The sequence below is a fragment of the Taudactylus pleione genome, unplaced genomic scaffold, assembly GCF_031769625.1.
Source record: "Taudactylus pleione unplaced genomic scaffold, aTauple2 ptg000019l, whole genome shotgun sequence".
In the NCBI taxonomy this organism is placed as follows: Eukaryota; Metazoa; Chordata; class Amphibia; order Anura; family Myobatrachidae; genus Taudactylus; species Taudactylus pleione.
In genome coordinates, this window is record NW_028284421.1 from 14640609 (window position 1) to 14662366 (window position 21758).

At 45.3% G+C, this 21758-nt stretch overlaps 1 protein-coding gene across 1 annotated transcript in view; it reads right to left on the reverse strand.

The window, feature by feature from the left end:
• OTUD7A (OTU deubiquitinase 7A) overlaps positions 1-12931 on the reverse strand; it is a 203582-nt gene extending 190651 nt beyond the window's left edge. The window contains exon 1 of the mRNA XM_088443465.1: positions 12873-12931. The gene's annotated coding sequence lies outside the window, so the exon portion shown is untranslated. The remainder of the gene's footprint in view (positions 1-12872) is intronic.
• Positions 12932-21758: the final 8827 nt, after the last annotated feature.

Sequence of the window (21758 nt, forward strand, 5' to 3'; positions counted from 1 at the left end):
CAAACATGCTATTCAGAAACATTCACTTTTTGGCAAAACTCCTCCCATTTTAAGATTTCCTAATAGAAACTCGGGGCGGTTGGGATGTAAGAGATTACAATCAAGCACTGGAAATAGCTTTCCATGCTGTGTCCTAGCCACTAAACTTAGTAAAGTGACATGATGAGGCAATACTGCAAGCCCTCCGCCCCTAGAAATGGACATTCTGCAGGTAAGAGGTAGATACTCTGCTAAACAGTCTAGCTAACCATTAAGAAAAGAATCGGTATGAGTTGCCGCCGGACCCAAATCCCAACACCGGAAGACCGTTACTAGAAGATCCTGACAGGGCAAGTATTTTTACTATTTCTAACCCTCTCCCACCGCTAACCCTCCTTTAGGGATGCCTAACCCTAACCTCCCCCCCTAATGCCTAACCCTAACCTCCCCCACTAATGCCTAACCCTAACCTCCCCCCCAGGGGTGCCTAACCCCCCTTCCCCTAGCCTGACCTTAACCCTCACGGGGGGGTGCCTAACTATAAGCCCCCCCCAGGAACCCCTAACCCTCCCCCCCCGCTGTCCGCACCCGCCCCCCAGCTTACCTTTGTTTGGTATGCCGGGCGTCGGGATCCTGACGTAGGGACAATGATAGACATCGGGATTTTGAAGTATCATTAGTCCCTTGTCGGGATATGACAGTCCAGAAGCCTGATTACACACCATTTAGAACAGCATAGAGTTTACATTTGAAAAATAGCCCCTTTCAAATTTATTTTGCACATTAAGGGGCTCATGTAAAACTGGACGCATTATGTGGCAAAAATACAGGAGGGTCGTTCCATGCCAAATCATCACAAGAAAAGTTACTTTTCAACCCGACGTCTCAGAATTTCATGAAATTTGGTACTATTTGGTACATTCATATGTTACATTTTAGCCCTCAGTGATACACAGTGCTCATGCAACAGAGGGCCTGATTCAGACCCGGTCGCAAGCGGTGAGCGTTCGCAACCGGGTCGATGGTGGCCCAGAGTGCATGCGCACAACGGAACCGGCTCTGTCGTGCGCATGCACGAGACCTGGATAGCGACGGCCAAGCCGTCGCTCCGGGTCTCGTACCAAAGGGGGCGTGCTGTCGATGTTGAGTGACAGCACGCCCCTTTTGGTGGGCGGGCCGGGGGAGTGGCTGCCCAAACGGAGGGGTTCCCATGTGAACGCCTCCTTTTGGGGGCGGCCCCACTGACATCACGAGTGATGTCAGTGGGAGAGATTTCGGCTCTGTTAGAGACAAAATCTCTCTGGGGCTTGCGGCAACGAGACCCTACCACAAGGGTCTCGTCGCAAGCCCGACCATCTTCCTGGCCGCTTGCTATAGCTGTGGGTGGTCACCCACAGCTATGCGAGCGGCCAGGAGGCCGTTCTAAAAAAAGATAGCCCGGCCCTGATTCGGAGCGAGCGCTCTGTCAGAGCGTCCGGCTCTGAATCAGGGCCAGAGTGCAAGCAAGGTTAGCTAAAACCTATCATATCTTTGCTTCTAACTGCGGTAGAACATTCATGTTGGTCTTGTTTTGAAGCTAAGGGTCCATAGTTTTCATAAAGAATAGTTTTATATTTAAATGTTGACTTTTACATTTCAAGGCCACATGATGTGAACTTTGACCTTGAATATCTAAAAAAGTGTATGTTTCATTTTTTAGTAAATAAAGTATGTTATGCACTTAAAAACAATCCCACTTTGGTATAAGAAAAATCGTGAGCCTCCCACGAAAACCGGGAGGGTAGGCATGTATGACTAAGCATGTTACATGTTAATGCCTAGGCCACAAAAATAAATTTTGATCTCAGTAGTAAATTAAATACATTTAATCATTGAAAGAAACAGCTCTGTGTAATAACATATCAGTAGGCCATATAATTTAGCATTAGAAGCTACACCAAACAAAGCAGGAAGGAGCTGGGGCCTGCAAGTGAAGGCTAGGAGTGCGGCATGTGGCCCCAGGGCCACCTATTACCCATCACTGGTCTAGGTGAAGATTTATGCTTATGTTTTGTTTATGGTTTACATTTGAAATACTTTTCTTATTTTATTGATATTACCTTACAGAACATAAAAAAGATGAAAAGTAAAAAATAGCATATTTTCCAAAATAAGAGGAGTGGTATAATTAGTGTTGAAAAGCAGATACAACAATTTCCAGGGACAAGTCTTTAAAAACAGAGAAGGTCCTGAAAAATTAGAGACAATGGGTTAATATATAACTACTTCGTAAACTATCACAGGTGCAATGTGCAGGGAGTGGTAATACACTTGTTATTTAGAAGACACATTAGAAGGGGTTTGGTATGAGGTTTCGGGAGGTAGGATGCCACTGGTCAGAATACCGACAGCGGCATCCTGACACCCATAAGGAAAGAAGGTAAGACTGCACCCATTGTAGATGCGCAGGGGGGGCCCAGCACCGCACACCCTGCACCCATATTATCTAAAACTCACCTGTCCGCTGTCCCGCATCGGGTGTCAGCGCCGCACAGAACACGGGAAAATGGCCGCCGCAGCCATTTTTCCAGCGTTCTGCGCATGTGCAGAAGACTCTGGGCCCAGAGTTTACCGATTCTGCGGTGGCCGGCCACCTGCGTCAGTCGGCTGCCGGGGGGAGAGAAGGGGGCCCCATCCGGGGAATGCACACGGGCCGCCTCCTCTCAGAGCGCCCCTGGACTAACCCTACCCTACCACTCTCTCCTGGGTGCCTAACCCCAACCTCCCCCCCTAGTACCTAAACCCAACCTCCCCCCCTAGTACCTAAACCTAACCTCCCCCCTAGTGCCTAAACCGAACCTCTCCCTCCCTGGACCCTAAAACTTACCCTCCCCCCTAGTGCCTAACCCTTACTCTTCCACTAACGCCCAGTACTTACCATTCGGGATTCCGGTGGCCGGGATTCTAGTGCCGGGATTCCAACACTGTCGGGATTTTGGCGCCTGTATTTCGCCCGGACGCAACCCGCCAGCCGGGATGCTGACTACATCCCCATTATAAGCTACTGCTCTGGCAAACAAAACTTGTCCCTGAACCTGTTTATTTTGTTATGTTCCTCTAAATAAACAGCACTTTTACATCAGATGCATCTACATGTAACCTTTCCAAGCAAAGTACCGAAAATCGGAATTACAATACCAATATAAAAAGCAGATAAAGTGAAGTGACCCAATTCTGTGAGAAGTCTATATTCCAAAGCAGTAAATGTAGGTCATGATTTCTTTAGTGCTATTAATTATCAAGCCGTCACAGCCAATCCTGGATAAAATCATAAACAAAACACATGTATATTTTCTATTCTGGTGCAAATCTTTGTCTCCAGAACTGTGCAAAACATCACATCAATCACGTGCATACATTGCAAATATTACTAACAAACCAGGGCAGGAGTCAGGACATTGCTGGATATTTTACAATGAATAACATTTAAAAAAATACAAAATAAAAAAAACACTTCTTTTTGGAATCTACAAGACCATGGCATTATCAAATAAAAGTACTCAGGGGTCTATTTAACAAGGGTAAATCCATGTGGTCATTAAACCACCACTATGGAGGGATTATCACCAGAGGGGGGATTGTTAGCTCCTTTTTGTGATAACCTATATGCTCCTCTCGGGTAAATTATCACAAAATGATAATGCACATCTCTATCACTTTACCCTCTTCACTGGGACATGTTACTATCAGAATCATTATCCTGGTAAGAGTTTTTTGTGAAATTGCCCCTAAAAATCACTCCTTATAGCCAAAGTATAGGTGTATGCAAGTATGGGCAATACAGAGATGTATGCACTTCAAATCACATCTACACTTACAAGAGGTGAAACTGGGTTAGGGAGAGCCCTCATGTAGGCAACGTTCACTGTGGACGTTGATGCAAATTCCGGCTATAGAGAGCTTTATACAGTGCATCCGTAAAGTATTCACAGCGCTTCACTTTTTCCACATTATGTTACAGCCTTATTCCAAAATGGAATCAATTCATTTTGTCCTCAAAATTCTACACACAATACCCTATAATTACAAGGCGTAAAAATGTGATTTTGGTACCTACCGGTAAATCCTTTTCTCTGATTCCACAGGGGACACTGGAGGTGCTTACGCTGGGGTATAGAGGCGTGGATAGCTGGAGCTGGCACTTTAAAATTTAGAAGTGTGAAGCTCCTCCCCCTCTATGACCCACCAGCCCTCAGTTTAGAAAATGAAGACCGAGAGGAGGTGGAGAACAAGCGGAGTGAAAAGGAGAGAAGAACACACAATAACTGAATCATACAACATACAGAACAAAACCGAACAGGCAGGCATGGAGCACAGAGGTGGGCATCCAGTGTCCCCTGTGGAATCAGAGAAAAGGATTTACCGGTAGGTACCAAAATCCCATTTTCTCTTTCATCCACTAGGGGAACCTGGAGGTGCTTACGCTGGGGACGTCCCAAAGTTATCCCCACGGGCGGGAGTGCTCTGTGGCGCCTGCAGAACAAGGCGGCCAAAACAGGACGCCGAAGAGGCAAACGTATCAAATTTGTAAAACTTAACAAACGTGTGAACTGAAGACCAAGTGGCCGCACAACACAATTGTGACGTAGATTGCTCCTCTATCGGCCGCCCATGACGCACCCACAGAACGTGTGGAATGAGCCGAAATTGACGAAGGAGGCCAACGGTTAGCACTAACATAAGCTTGATGAATAGTCAGCCGGATCCAACGTGCTAAAGTCTGCTTAGACGCTGGCCAACCCCTCCGAACCGCATCATAGAGGACAAAAAGCGACTCCGACTTACGAAGGGAAGCAGGCCTTCATTCAGAGGCAGCCGTACGGTGCACGGCCGCCTCGATGTTTGTCAAGTGCGCATGCGCACGAGGGAGCCGGCTCCTTCGTGCGCATGCGTGAGACCCGCTACGAACGACAGCGCCGGTCGTAGCGGGTCTCTTTCCAAAGGGGGCGAGCTGTCAATGTTGATTGACAGCTCGCCCCGTTTGGAAGGCGGGCCGGGGGGGGTGGCAGCACAAACGGAGGCGTTCCCATGGGAACGCCTACCGTTTGGGGGAGGCCCCACTGACATCACTAGTGATGTCAGTGGAGAGCTTCCGGCTCTGACAGAGCCAGAAGCTCTCCGGAGCTTACGACAAGTGAGACCCTACCCTAGGGTCTTGTCGTAAGCCCCGATGGTCGCGATGGTCTCTGACCATCGCGACCATCACCCTAGCGGTCGTTAGAGCTGTGGGTGTAAACCCACAGCCTAACGACCGAAACAGAGGTGGGCGGTCAGGATGCAAGCGGCTGCCTAGTTTCTGAGCGACCGCTTGCATCCTCCGACCACCTCTGAATGAGGCCCGCAGTCCTGTCAACATAGATGCGGAGAGCCCTAACCACATCCAAGGTAGAACAACCAGAGTCCTCCACCAACGATGGTACCACAATAGGCTGATTGAAATGGAAAGCCGACACGACCTTAGGAAGGAAGGCGGCTATCGTCCGGAGTTCCGCTCTATCCGCATGAAACACTAGGTAAGGAGGTTTATAGGAAAGAGCCCCCAATTCCGAAACCCTACGAGCCGAAGCGAGAGCCAGGAGGATTACCGTATTCCAACATAGGTACTTAAGATCAACCTCCTCCAAAGGTTCAAACATGGGTGACTGAAGGAACAGAAGAACTAGATTAAGATCCCATGGATCAATTGGATGTAAACAAAGGAGGTTGCACGCGCAAGACCCCTTGAAGAAACGTCTGCACCTCAGGAATGAGGGCCAATTTCCTTTGAAAGAAAATGGAAAGGGCAGAAACCTGCACCTTTAAGGTTCCCAGACGAAGGCCAGAATCCAGACCCGTCTGAAGGAAAAGCAGAAACCGGGATAAGCGAAATGTCCTAGACGGAAGATCCCGACTAGAACACCATGAGATATAAGCACGCCAGATGCGATAATAATGCGCAGCCGAAACTGGCTTCCTGGTCGTAGCATGGTGGGAATAACCGCGTCTGGGATACCTCTACATCTTAGGATATCGGTTTCAAGAGCCACCCCGTTAAACGTAGCTGCGCTAAGTTGGGGTGTATGAAAGGGCCCTGCAGTAGAAGATCCGGGCGCAGAGGAAGGGGCCACGGATCATCTGATAATAGGGACCGAAGGTCCGAGAACCAACTTCTCCGAGGCCAGTTCAGGGCCACGAGAATTACCGAGGCTGACTCCTGTCTTATTCTTTTTAGAAGACGAGGAAGAAGTGGAATCAGAGGGAAAAGGTAAACGAAGTCGTAGGTCCACGAAGTTGTCAGAGCGTCTACTGCTTCCGCCTGTGGATCTCGAGTTCTTGACACGTATACTGGAAGCTGACTATTCAATCGTGACGCCATGAGATCCACCTGAGGACATCCCCATCGACGTATCAGCGCGTTGAACACGTCTGGATGAAGCTTCCATTCCCCGGGATGGACATCCTGTCGACTTAGGTAATCTGCTTCCCAGTTGTCCACACCCGGAATGAATACCGCTGACAGGATTATTGACTGATCCTGGGCCAAGAATCAGAGTTACCTCTCGCATAGCCATGCGACTCAGAGTCCCTCCTTGGCGGTTGATGTAAACGACAGCCGTCGCGTTGTCGGACTGAACTCTTACCGGACGAGCCTTGAGCAACTCTGTTGCCTCTATCAGAGCATTGTAAATCGCTCTGAGTTCCAACACATTTATGGGCCATTTCTGTTCTAGAGGGGACCATCGGCCCTGAAAGTGACAATCGAGGACTACTGCGCCCCATCCTCGAAGGCTGGCATCCGTGGTTATGATGATCCAGTCCCACATTCCGAACAGTTTTCCCGCTAACAGATTGCTGGATTGTGTCCACCAAAGAAGGGCTACTCTGGTAACCGGGTTTAGACGTATCTGTCGATGTAGGAACAGGTGAGACCCTGACCCCTGTGCTAACAGGTCCAGCTGGAACACCCTGGAGTGGAACCGGCCGAACTGTAGTGCCTCGAAAGCAGCTACCATTTTCCCCAAGAGACGCAGACAAAGAAGCATTGACACAGTCTTTGTTTTGAGGACCAGCTGAACTAACACTCGGATATCCTTGTCCTTGTCTGTTGGAAGAAAAATCCTCTGCGATTTCGTATCCAATATCATGCCCAGAAATAAAAGTTTCCGGGACGGATTGAGATTTGACTTCTTGAAGTTGATTATCCAACCATGTTGGATTAGAATGTGATATGTCAGTAAGGCATGATCTGATAGAAGAGGCACCGATGGAGCCTTGAGTAACAGATCGTCCAAATAAGGTATTATGGGCCTGATTCAGACCCACTCGCGAGCGGCTGTCCGCTCGCAAGTGGGTCGATGTTCTGCACTGAGCATGCGCACGACGGAGGGAGCTCCGTCGTGCGCATGCGCCAGACGCGACGAGCGAAGGAAAGTCCTTCGCTCGTTGTGTCTGATCAAAGGGGGCGTGCTGTCGATGTTGATTGACAGCACGCCCCCCTTGGTGGGCGTGCCTCCCTGACAGGGGCGTTCCCAAGGGAACGCCTCCCGTCAGAAGCCGGCCCACTGACATCACTAGTGATATCAGTGGGAGTGATTTTGGCAAAATCACTCCGGAGCTTGCGGTTGAAAACCTCAACCGCAGGCTCCGGCTCGCAGTTTCGATGGTCACGACCATCGCGGCCATCAAAATGCACGCTCGTATAGGCTGTGGGTGGTGACCCACAGCTATACGAGCGTCCAGGAGGACGCTCCATTTTTATGGAGGGCGGCCCTCATTCAGAGCGTGCGCTCTGCTCAGAGTGTACGGCTCTGAATGAGGGCCTATGTTCACTCCTGATGACCGAAGGAGAGCGATCTCATGACTGACATGAGTTTGGTGAAGATGCAGGGAGCCGAGGATAACCCGAATGGCAATGCCCGAAATTGATAATGATCCTTCAAAATGGCGAAACGCAGAAAAGCATGGTGTGGTTCCCAAATGGGAACATGGAGATATGCGTCCTTGATATCCAGCGATAATAGGAACTCCCCTGGTTCCAAGCTTGCTATTACTGACTTTAGAGACTCCATCTTGAAACGATACATCTTCAGATACCGGTTCAAAGACTTTAGGTTTAAGATGGGCCTGACAGAGCCATCCGGCTTGGGTACTACAAACAGGTTTGAGTAAAACCCCATACCTCGTTGAAGTTCCGGAACTGGAACTATCACAGAAGATACTACTAGAGACTGGATAGCCTCCTGTAGAACCTTGGCTCTTTCTGCCTGTATTGGCAGACTTTTAGTGAAGAACCGAGGTGGAGGGGAGGTCTCGAAATCTATTCGGTACCCCAGGGTAATTAGTCTTCGGATCCATGGTTCTGTAGAAGTCTGGTTCCAAACTTGTTGAAATCTTTGCAGGCGGCCTCCCACTGCAGATGGTCCCAGGTGGGACGGAAAACCGTCATGCCACTTGTTTCTCAGCTGGTTTAGGCTCTGGTCTACGAGCAACCGTGTGTGGACGACCTCTACCTCTGCCACCTCTTGGTTGCGTGGGCGCACCTCTGGTCCTACCACAAAAGGAATGTGGCGACCGAAAGGAATTAAACGAAGGTCCCGTGTAAATTCTTCTGGGAGCCGGTGTAGCTGACAGGAAGAAAGACTTACCCCTTGTGGCTTGGGATATCCATTTGTCTAATTCCAGCCCGAACAGCATGTCGCCAGTGAATGGTAGACTTTCCACCGCACGCTTGGATTCTGCGTCTGCTTGCCAAGCGCGTAGCCAGAGGGCTCTGCGGGCTGAAATCACCGAAGCAGATATGCGAGCACTAATCTGACTGATATCCTTTGAAGCTTCTCCCATATAAACTGCAGATTCACGGATGTGTTCTGCTAGTAGATGTAACTCTGCTCTGGAATTACCTGAGTCCAATCCTGTAATCAATTGATCGGCCCAGGAAACCACAGCCTTGTTAACCCAAGCGGTAACAAGTGTGGGCCTGAGTTGAGCACCCGCTGCTGTATAAATAGATCTTAGCGTTGTCTCCAACTTACGATCCGACGGGTCTTTTAGAACTGTAGCTCCTGGTACTAGGAGTGCTGTTTTCTTTGAGAGACGGGAGACAGACGCATCTACTGGAGGAGGGGTTTCCCACTTTTCCATCATGGATGAAGGAAAAGGGTAACTAGATGAAAACCGGCGCGGAATCTGGAACCTCTTATCCGGCTGTTTCCAAGCTACCGAGAGCTGTTGCTGAAGTTGCTGCGAGAACGGAAAAACTGCAGAGCTCTTCGGTTGTTCGTTAAATAATTCAAACTCCTGTGATGGAGGAATTATATCCTCAGGTAAATTGAGAGTCTTTCTGACCACCAAAATTAAAGATTCCACCCCGGGAGAGGTGGACTCTAACTCCTGAGGATCGTCCTGTAATGCAACCTCCAATTCCCCTTCTTCGGTATCCTCCATAGTAAGGAATCCTTCCTCCGACTCCTCTGACTGGATAACAGTCGTCAGAGTACACTTAGATCTCTGGTAGGAAGTGGAAGGTGCGGATGCCGCAGTGCCCATAACCTGTACCAAGGTGTCTAGAGACTTGGTTAGCCCCGCCACCCAGGGAGGTTGAGACACGTGCCTCAGCTAACTCAGACGTTAAGTCTGACATAACTCCTACCATGTCAGCGGCCCATGGCGGAGCAACTGAGTCAGAAATAGCCATCGGTGGATCAATTGTTATACAAGCATCACATAACGTGGACCAAGTGGCATGCGGCTTAGATAGTTTGTTGTTACATTTAGAACAGAAACATCTTTTGAGCCGCTTTTGTTTTGTTCGACATGGATAAACAACAGTCACCCAGAAACAATAGACACAGCAGTGATTTGAAATAAAACAGAAGGCTGGTTGGGACCCGCTCCCACAGATTAGATTCCCTGCACTGACACCCCAGTGTTACTCACAGCCTCTTGCCAGGGATGTAGACAGGAGAATCAGCCTTCTGCATGTGCCTGCACACTACCTGTAGTGGAGAGATGCAGACAAACAACAGGTTAAACGCAGCCTCCACGCTGCTGTAACAGCTACTGCCACGTTAAATAGATAGGGAGCCCGCGCTATTAGGCTCCGCCCCCTTTCTCCTCAAGTCCGAGGGACTAGTAAATGGCCACCACGCTGCAGTCATAACCTCCCCCCTGCGCTAGCCTCGCTGAGAAGGAGCCGTTAGTCGCGCTCATCAGCGGGGAGAGGGGATAAGCATACACATTGAGCAGCGCTTATAGCGCTCTCTGAATTCAGCGCTGGCGGCGGGGCAGGAGTCGGGAAAGTGCAAGTGATTTGTACTCACTGCGCTCCCCTGGACGGCTCTTCTGAACAGCACTTCTCCTCCCTGCTTCCTGGAGGCAGTCTGTGCTGTGTGTGTGTGCGGCAGTAAGGAGCTGTCAGATGCTTTTGGCGAAGCACTGCACACTCCTTTCTGTAACCCAGGAGGTTAACAGGGTGCCAGTAACCCGGACCCCACCTTTAGAGAGGTGGCGAAGGGTACTTGAAAAATAATGTAAAAGATGTTTTAAAATGATAAACAAAAAATAAATAATAGTGTAAAATAAAAGAAATAAATAATTATGTGACCTGCTGGAGCACAGCAGATTGTGACCAGCTCCGACGGCACATTTTCTAAACTGAGGGCTGGTGGGGCATAGAGGGGGAGGAGCTTCACACTTCTAAATTTTAAAGTGCCAGCTCCAGCTATCCACGCCTCTATACCCCAGCATAAGCACCTCCAGTGTCCCCTAGTGGATGAAAGAGAAAAGTTTTTTTGAGATTTTTGCAAATTTAATAAAAAAAAAAAATAAGAAATCACACATACATACTGTAAGTATTCACAGCCTTTGCTCAATACTTTGTTGATGCAGCTTTGGCAGCAATTACAGCGTCAAGTCTTTTTGAATATGATGCCACAAGCTTGGCACACCTATCTTTGGGCAGTTTCGCCCATTGCTCTTTGCAGCACCTCTCAAGCTCCATCAGGTTGGATGGGAAGCGTCGGTGCACAGCCATTTTCAGATTTCTCCAGAGATGTTCAAATCGGATTCAAGTCTGGGCTCTGGCTGGGCCACTCATGGACATTCACAGAGTTGTCCTGAAGCCACTCCTTTGATATCTTGGCTGTGTGCTTAGGGTCGTTGTCCTGCTGAAAGATGAACCGTTACCCCAGTCTGAGGTCAAGAGCGCTCTGGAGCATGTTTTCATCCAGGATGTCTCTGTACATTGCTGCATTCATCTTTCCCTCTACCCTGACTAGTCTCCCAGTTCCTGCCACTGAAAAACATCCCCACAGCATGATGCTGCCACCACAATGCTTCACTGTAGGGATAGTATTGGCCTGGTGATGAGCGGTGCCTGGTTTCCTCCAAACATAACACCTGGCATTCACGCCGAAGAGTTCAATCTTTGTCTCATCAGACCAGAGAATTTTGTTTCTCATGGTCTGAGAGTCCTTCATGTGCATTTTGGCAAACTCCAGGCGGGCTGCCATGTGCTTTTTACTAAGGAGTGGCTTCCGTCTGGCCACTCTAATATACAGGACTGATTGGTGGATTGCTGCAGAGATGGTTGTCCTTCTGGAAGGTTCTCCTCTCTCCACAGAGGAATGCTGTAGCTCTGACAGAGTAACCATCGGGTTCTTGGTCAGCTCCCTGACTAGGGCCCTTCTCCCCCGATCGCTCAGTTTAGACGGCCGGCCAACTCTAGGAAGAGTCCTGGTGGTTCCGAATTTCTTCCATTTACGGATGATGGAGACCACTGTGTTGTGAATACTAATGTACATGTGATTTCTTAGTATTTTTTTTTATTTTTGCAAATTTTATTTAAAAAGAAAACCTTTTTACACGTTGTCATTATGGAGCATTGTGTGTAGAATTTTGAGGACAAAAATTAATTTATTCCATTTTGGAATAAGGCTGTAACATAACAAAATGTGGAAAAAGTGAAGCGCTGTGAATACTTTCCGGATGCACTGTATAAGCAAAATATGACACTGTTTTTCTCCGTGCATGTTTATTTGGATAAATACTTTTACTATGCTATGGGCCTGGTTTAGTTGTACTTTATATCGATGTGTTCACAGTTGAGCGATAATCAGCAATCTGCACGAGTCTAAATCACACTGTGCATGCGTCAAGGTACGTTACAGTAGCCGCTCACAGTGACTATTTACTTGCAATGTGATTGACAGTCAGAGAGCAATCGTGAGAGGTAACAGGCAGTGGCGGCCATTCTGTGCCACCATAGGGTCACTCAGGAGGCTGATTACTGAAGGTTCCTGCGACTGCTGCTGCATCTTTGTACACAGATGCTTGGATTTGCAGATCCGCAGGTGGGAGTCTCAATGCATTCCTCAGTGTCTGCAACATTTGGATATTTTCGCTGAGACACAGCAGCGGCGGCGGCATTAGCGTCCAGCTGTGAATCAGGCCCTATAATAAAGACCTGTCCTTTGATAATCTTGTCAGTTGCCTTTTAATATTACACTAGTTTCCCTATGAATATCTATTTCATGGATTTGATGCTACAGTATGTATGATGGGCTTCTACCAGCATTTCACACAGTTCTGCTTTCACCTGATGTGCTGAGGCAATGTCTTCTGACACATGCTTGCTTATGTTACATCATTTCTGTACCCACAGCATACCTAAGTGAGACAGTCCAGGATCTTGTAAGTGGTAATAAAAGATTTATTTCAAGCAAATCCCTATATTGTGTTGAGGGCTGGAGGTTGCGTCTTGCCATTGAGGGTGTACAGTACAATTCACAATAAGAAGGGTATAGCTTACACAGCAGATGTTAAAGCTTATAGCAAAATACATTGAAGGGAATAAAAGCTTCTGCAAGAGCACTTACATTTAGTTGCTTCTGTCAGGTTAACTGCTTCCAGACATCTCGCTGATTATACACATAGGAGAAGCAGGATTGACACCCATCCAACTACTGTTATGACGACTGTCTGCCCTGCAAGATGAATAAAAACAAACAGAGGTGAGACAGATGCTGCTTCTGTGGTGATGGGCTGAATTACACGTTCACTAGGAATGTGTGAAAAGTAAGAATAGAACAGCAAGGCTCACACCCAGAGTTCAAAATAGCAGATCACTGCATAAGATACCAGTACAGGTTGAGTCTCCCATATCCAAAATGCTTGGGACCAGGGGTATATTGGATATCGGAATATTCCGTAATTTGGAATAATTGTGTAGATTTGGGTCCCATTCCCAAGATATCTCATTATGGTATACAAGGAATGCATTTATGTTTTTATGTTTTATATACATCTTATACACATAACCTGCAGGTCATTTTATACAATATTTGGCTTAAACAAAGTTTGTGTACATACATGGAATTTATCTATGTTTCATATACACATTATACACACAGCCTGAAGCTAATTTTATACAATATTTTTAATAATGTTGTGCCTTACAGAGAAAAATGGGGGGGGTACTTTGAACCATCAAAAAGCAGTCATGCTAAAAATATTCCGTCTTTCGGAATATTTGGATATGGGAGACTTAACCTGTATCAGAATGCATAAACAATAATGCGGCTGAATGGTAAATGGCCACTAAACCAGTGATGCATCAATAAACAGTGCATTATATATACAGTGAACACACATTATATGTAATAAAGAGTATTATGGCACCAGGTAAGGCAGCAACAACAAGAAAATTATGTGAAATCATGTATACATACACACACATAAAATGTACTAAAGAGAATATCATTGCTCCTATTCAGAAAGTAATAATAAAAACATATGCTGCAGTAAATTAAGGATAAGAAGTCACCATCACTACTGACTGAGTGAACCAATTATAAATTAAAGGGCAAAAAAACCTTATTGTTGGTGGAAACGTTTGTTTTCGCTGGTGATAGGGCCAGTTATTACATAACCAAATATATGATATTAGAATAACATATGCGAAGTGAAGCCCATTTAACAGTATTTGAGGTAGTATATGTACTGGCGCAATACCAGTTATGTTAACACATCTCAATAGGAGAACAAATAATTTATTTTAAACATTTACTCTAAAGCTGGGTACACACTATGCGATTGTGTACCCAGCCGACAAGACAGCGTGATAGAACAATACATCGCATCGGTGTATTTCTTTTACAGGAGGTCTACAGGCAGGATGTAATTATGAGACCGGCGGCCGCTAGGGGAAGGGGGTGGTTAGGTTTAGGCACTAGGGGTGTAGGGTTAGGCACCCCCCCGGGAGTGTTAGGTTTAGAGTGCGGGGAGGGGGGGTTAGATTTAGGCACTAACAGGGGTAGGTTAGTGGTAGGCACTAGGGAGGGAGGTTAGACTTAGATACCCCTAAGGGAGGGTTAGGGGGGGGGGGTAGGGATAGTATACTTACCTGCGCTGTCGGGATTTTGAACCATCGGCCTGCCGGCTTCGGGATTTGAACCACTGGGCTGTAGTCTGGCGGTAATTCATACTGATTCCCTACATGCACTTAATGGCCCACATGCTGGTACTTGTAGTTCCATATGCACCAGCATGTGGGGGAGGCCTGCTGGGACCTCTAGTCACTATCGACCCCACATCCATCGCCCAGGATGCAGGGGATAGCCCCGGGCTTCGGCCCAGACCTGGGGTGCCCCTTTATTGGGGGGTCCCCACCTCCCCTAAGATCCCCAGCCTGGGTTGACTAGTTTGGAGTGTTATTGCGTTAGCCGGGGGCCCTAGTGAAAGTCCCCTGGCTGCAGCATCACACCCCGGCTAGTGGAGCCCGATGCTGGTGTTAAAAATATGGGGAACCCCATGCCATTTTTTCCCTGTATTTTTAAAACCATGACCAGCTAAGTTTTCTGTCTTCGTATTTTGTTTACCAGGGCCAGCTCAAAAAGCCCTAGGTTGATTATGTTCAGGAGTTAATTTTTTTTTTTTTTTTTTTAATCCTTTATTTGCATTATTACAGGCAGAAACATACACTACTCACACTGATCTGTGTGTGTTTCTGATAAACACGCTGCTCAGGAGGGGGTCTATTTAAAACTTGCACAACGGGCACAATTTACGGCAGCTCGAATTCATATTAAAGTGCTCGCAGCCCCATAGGGCTCCAAGAAAAATTGTGTGAATGCGGCCCACAAGGGTTGTGAGATGCGGTGCCATTGTCAGCGTTTAAACATTGTGACAATGGCACATCGCAGCCTTCGCAAGTGACTCATGTAGCGTTTCGCATGCAGGAACACCCACAGTTGCACACAGAATATAGGCATGCCACAGAAGCTGCTTGTGCGTCCTATTTGCACCACTGTGCGAATAAGATGCATTTGAAGGTAAAAAGTTGCATGGCATGGTGCAACTAAAAGGGCTGCTTAATGCACAAGGAAGCTAGATTTATGAGGACACATCTGTGCTTTAAAATTTCAGTGACACCAGAAAAACATTATCCAGCCTGGTATATTGGCTGGCTTCCATCAAAAAGTATCAGATGAATTTCTGAATTATTTGTTGAAACAGTGCTCTGTGCAACTCCAATTCTCCTTTTTGGATCAATTTGTTTTGACTCCATACACATTGTATTACTTGCTACACAGATGAGATTCTCAACTGGTGGAGCTTTAACTCACTGTTAACACAGTTCAATCCTATTCGGTGTGGGAATCTCACCTTTTCTAATAACATTGAATCTCGCCACCAATTCAGAGACTTTCTGGTATTAAACATCAATCTTAGAAGCTGATCCAGCATATCTAGACTGCGATCCTATCGTTTGAGTATCACTAGTTGCAGATTTCTCATATGACAACTTGCCTGTGGGACAATAGCTATGTTTGAGGAAAACATCTTAAAGAGCCTGAGACATTCTCTCACTGAAGAATTCTATTGAGAATGTATTAGGCAAGGCAGATGCTGTCTTTTGAACAGTGATGGCTTGTGTGCATTGTGTCTATCTGTATACTCAGGATCTACAGCTGTGGATAAGGAACCAGCTGAATGGAAATTTATGAACCATAAATGCTCCTGAAAAATAAAATCATCACTATGAGAGTGACTTGCTCTGGGCACTGTGAACTGATTTTGCCATTACTTGAATATCATCCAGATAAGGACACAATACAATTTCCTGCATCCTGAGAACTGCTATCAAGACTACTAGCTATTTGTAAAGGTATTGGGGGATGTTGAGTGGTTCTAAGGTAGACAACAAAACTGAAAGTGGTGTCCCAGACGAAAAATCGAAGGAAGTGCTGAGGTCGGGTGCAACTGATCTATTGATATTAGGAAGTCTCCTTCTTCTATAGCCTGAGAAAATAGAACTTACAGGCCCATGTGAAAATGCTTTATCTGTACAAATTGATAGTCATCTAAGATGTAATACTGTCCGAGATTCTCCTGACTGTTTGTCGACAAAGAATATTTTAGAATATAATTTTTTTATCCAAAGCATCTGTATGCTTTTGTGCAATTATTTCCTTTGAGCTGGAGATCGTGGGTTCATGATTAAAAAAAATATATATATTTTTGTTTCGAACTACCAAAACATGTACTCATTTTTTAATAATTTTTTTTTACAAATCTACTTCGTACTCGGGACTCTTAGATTCAGGAGACAAGCCTGTATTAACCACCCTCCAGGATTGTTGGAGATGGTGTAATTGTGGATTATTTCCACAAATTGAACAAAAAAAGGTCTTGATGAAGTACTTTCATACTGTTTGATATATTGTCTGTCAGGATGATAGGTTCTAGTTTCCATAAATTGGTGCTTTTGTAAGATTTAATCATTGGTAACTGATTGGATTTATTTTCTGAACTTTTCTGAAACATATCTCATTTTCTACCCAATGAAAGCCACACAGACGAAGGGAATGAAGTTAGGCTATTTTAAGTATAGATGAGCTCAGATTCCTGTGTTTTGGTACTAAATCATTGTCAGGGTTTTGGTTTGGTTTCTGATTTCTTTCAAATTTGAAAACAAAAACAGCTACAATCATGTAACGTGGACCTGTTTTTGTTCCAATAGTATTATGGGCATCAATGATACTAATTTCCAGTCAATTTTGACCACCTCACAGCACCTGAAAACACGAAAGTGGGACTTAAATGCAATCCAAAATACGGGAGATCTGGTTTTTAGATCCAAGTCAGGAGTCGGTTCTACTTAGAACTCCAAAGTTATCTGAGCCGGGACTCTGTTAAACTGAGAACCTCAAAGTGCGGGTGTGTTCGGATTTGGGTAAAAGCAAACTGCTCATCCCTAAACTAAAGAATGCTGCTGTGATGTCCATGGACCTCCTAGCATCCTGATGTACATAGGGCTCTCCTAGCCGCCACTGTTGATGATATACCTTTAACTGCTAGAGTAATAGGATCCATTGAGGCTTGACAAAAGAAAACAACTCCTTTCTTTATAAACTCCCAATCTTTTATATAGTTTTGTCTACATACTTTGGACAGACCAGCTATATGCTGATACTCTAGACAAAGTTTGTTTTCTCTGGAGACTGAAGTCAGAGTCACACTTTATTTAATCGATGTTCCTATGAAAATTTTTTAAACATTTCTCCATGTTTCTGTGCATAGTGAACCTCTGTGCTCTAATTGGATTGCAGGCATTGTGGATAGAGAAGCTACTGCAGAATCTATTTTGAGCAGAGTCCCAATTTGCATTCTCATTCTGTTGAAATGGAAACATTGTATTTATTTTTGTTGTTGTTATTATTATTATTATATTGTCCTTTTCCCAACTGTTACTGATCCTAAAAGTCTCTTATTACCTTCTGTGCTGTAAAATAAATCTTGTACACTGGATGAAGAGACAGTATCCTGTATAAACATTGTTCTATTGCGGAGTTACAATATTTTGTGGTTACATTTTCATTAGTTTCTCTTTAAGTTCCCTTTCCTCATTATCTGAGAAATTAATAGATATTTCTGGGAAAATAATTTGCAGATTATCTAGATCCAAGTACATCGTGATCAAGTGCTTTTAACTCTGTGATTTGTCTGCAGTTCCTCCTTGGATCCAAAGTATTTGATCATCTAGTTAACTATGTAGTTGGATGTTGTTATTCTGGACTTTGTGATACTGGGCCTGATTCAGCTTGGATCGCACGGCTGCGTTCGCATGCACCCGCTAGCTGCGGAAATATGCTAATGAATACAATCGCATGGCAACCGCAGCACTATACCAAGATGCCCAACACTGTAAAAAGCCGCCCACTTCCCATACTCAAGTCAGTGAAAACATCAGTAACATTGGAACCATTCGCACAGATGTGGTTGACCTGACCCTACCTCACAAACTGCTAAACTTCTTGTCACCATCTAGACCCTGTGCCAGCATATACAACCGCAGGGGCTTAATTATGCATGCCCCTGTAACGTAGTTCAAAACGCACAGGCACGCCTGCGTTCCTCCGACCACCCCCATCCACTCCACCTTCAAACTGTTACTTCATGGCAATCACTATGCGGTTGGACTGCGTGCTCACTGCGATCGCTTTCCGATCGTAGCGGCAGGTTTGCGCACTGCGATGCGCACGCATGAGAGCACAAACATCGATGGGCTGCATGCGAACTCAGCCGTGCGATCCAAGCTGAATCAGGCCCACAGTCCAGTCCACACACAATGATGGTTCCCTTTGCTTTTACAAACTTGGTTAGAATACTGTAACTAAAAAAATAAAAAATAAATAAATAAAACCAGTAAAAATAGGATGTAGTGCAGCAATGTTTCAAAGCTAGTAAATACAGACCTTCACTCTGAAGCCTCAAGCTAATATGAGCTATCTCCAAACCTTGTGTTTACTTACCATTTCTGCTTGCTTGCACCAGGTATAATATTATATATATATATATATATATATGACATTTTTATTTACATGTCAAAAATGATGAGAGGGCGCCTCATAGTGCATAAAAGGATTTAATATTAAAAGCAATGGTACACATGTAACAATTGTGCCCGTACCTAAAATAAAACTGTGGGGGCTTGATACCACATGGTTTAATATATAAAACATCCACCGGCAACCGGCTCCTACCACATCCACCACTGGGTACAGTGTTCCGTTGCAGCCTGCTGGATACAGGTCACACCGGGCCACTGCACCTCGTCTCAGGGAACCACACTCGGTGGGACTCTGCGACGCACTATACCCCGACAGAGTGTGGTTCCCTGATCCGGAGATTAGGTGCGGTGGCCCGGTGTGACCTGTAACCAGCAGGCAACGACGGAACACTGAACACTGTTGCTTTTAATATTAAATACTGTTATGCACTATGAGGCACCCTCTCATCATTTTTTACAGAAATTTAACTTGAGGTATATACATATACACACACCCACACGCAGAACTGTGCAAAAGCTGTAGGCAGCTGTGAAAAAATGCTGCAAAGTAAGAATACTTTCCAAAATAGTGTTAATAGTTTATTTTTATCAATTGACAAAATGCAAAAGTGAATGAACAGAAGAGAACTCTAAACCAAATCAATATTTGGTGTGACCCCCCTTTGCCTTCAAAACAGCATCAATTCTTCTAGATACACTTGCACACAGTTTTTGTAGGAGCTCGAAAGGGAGGTTGTTCCAAACATCTTAGAACACAGATCTTCTGTGGATGTAGGTTAGCTCAAATCCTTCTGTCTCTTCATGTAATCCTAGACAGACTCGATGATGTTGATATCAGGGCTCTGTGGGGGCCATATCATCACTTCCAGAACTCCTTGTTCTTTTTTACGCTGAAGACAGTTCTTAATGACATTGGCTGTATGTTTGGGGTTGCTGTCCTGCTGCAGAATACATTTGGAGCCAATCAGACGCCTCCCTGATGGTATTGCATATTGCAAGTACATGTCTATATTTCTCAGCATTGAGGACACCATTAATCCTGACTAAATCCCCAACTCCATTTGCTGAAATGCAGCCCCAAACTTGTAAGGAACCTCCACCATGCTTCAATGTTGCCTGCAGACACTTATTATTGTACCACTCTCCAGCCCCTCAACTCGCGCCATGCGTGGCGGGCAGCAAAGATGCAACTGGACATATCTGTACACAGCTGTTTCTGTTTGTTAATTACTGTTTCAACATACATCTGAAAACTATGATCATTATCACCTGTTTTGTATGATTGGTTAATCATACACCTGACCATAAGCCTACAAAATCCGAATTTGTGTACCTAGAAGAACTGATGCGGTTTTTAAAGCAAAGGGTGGTCACACCAAATATTGATTTAATTTAGATTTCTCTTCTGTTCATTCACCTATTCAAACACACACACACATATATATATATATATATATATATATATACATATACATATATATATACATACATACATACATACACACATACATATACATACATACACTGCTCAAAAAAATACAGGGAACACTTAAACAACACAATGTAACTCCAAGTCATCCACACTTCTGTGAAATCAAACTGTCCACTTAGGAAGCAACATTGATTGACAATCAATTTCACATGCTGTTGTGCAAATAGAATCGACAACAGGTGGAAATTATAGGCAATGAGCAAGACACCCCCAAGAAAGGAGTGGATCTGCGGGTGGTGACCACAAACCACTTCTCAGTTCCTATGCTTTTTGGCTGATGTTTTGGTCACTTTTGAATGCTGGCGGTGCTTTCACTCTAGTGGTAGCATGAGACGGAGTCTACAACCCACACAAGTGGCTCAGGTAGTGCAACTCATCCAGAATGGCACATCAATGGGAGCTGTGGCAAGGAGGTTTGCTGTGTCTGTCAGCGTAGTGTCCAGAGCATGGAGGCGCTACCAAGAGACAGGCCAGTACATCAGGAGACGTGGAGGAGGCCGTAGGATGGCAACAACCCAGCAGCAGGACCGCTACCTCCGCCTTTGTGCAAGGAGGAACAGGAGGAGCACTGCCAGAGCCCTGCAAAATGACCTCCAGCAGGCCACAAATGTGCATGTGTCTGCTCAAACAGTCAGAAACAGACTCCATGAGGGTGGTATGAGGGCCCGACGTCCACAGGTGGGGGTTGTGCTTACAGCCCAACACCGTGCAGGACGTTTGGCATTTGCCAGAGAACACCACAGACTGTCCAGGAGTTGGCAGATGCTTTAGTCCAGGTCTGGGAGGAGATCCCTCAGGAGTCCATCCGCCACCTCATCAGGAGCATGCCCAGGCGTTGTAGGGAGGTCATACAGGCACGTGGAGGCCACACACACTACTGAGCCTCAGTTTGACTTGTTTTAAGGACATTACATCAAAGTTGGAGCAGCCTGCAGTGTGTTTTTCCACTTTAATTTTGAGTGTGGCTCCAAAACTAGACATCCATGGGTTAATAAATTTGATTTCCAATCAATTTTTGTGTGATGTTGGTGTCAGCACATTCAACTATGTAAAGAAAGTATTTAATAAGAATATTTAATTCATTCAGATCTAGGATGTGTTATTTTAGTCTTCCCTTTATTTTTTTGACCAGTGTATATTAGATTATAATATATTATATATATATATATATATATATATATATATATATATACACACACACACATATATATATATATATATATACACACACACACACACATATATATATATATATATATATATATATATATACACATATACATACACATACAAACAGAAAACTCAGCACTCGCCATTGTTAAATCACTCACAATAATACATAAATAATGGGGGTTTCGTTCATGGATTGATCAATGCATTTAAGCCTGCAGCCCTCATCACGGGACCCCATTTCTCTGC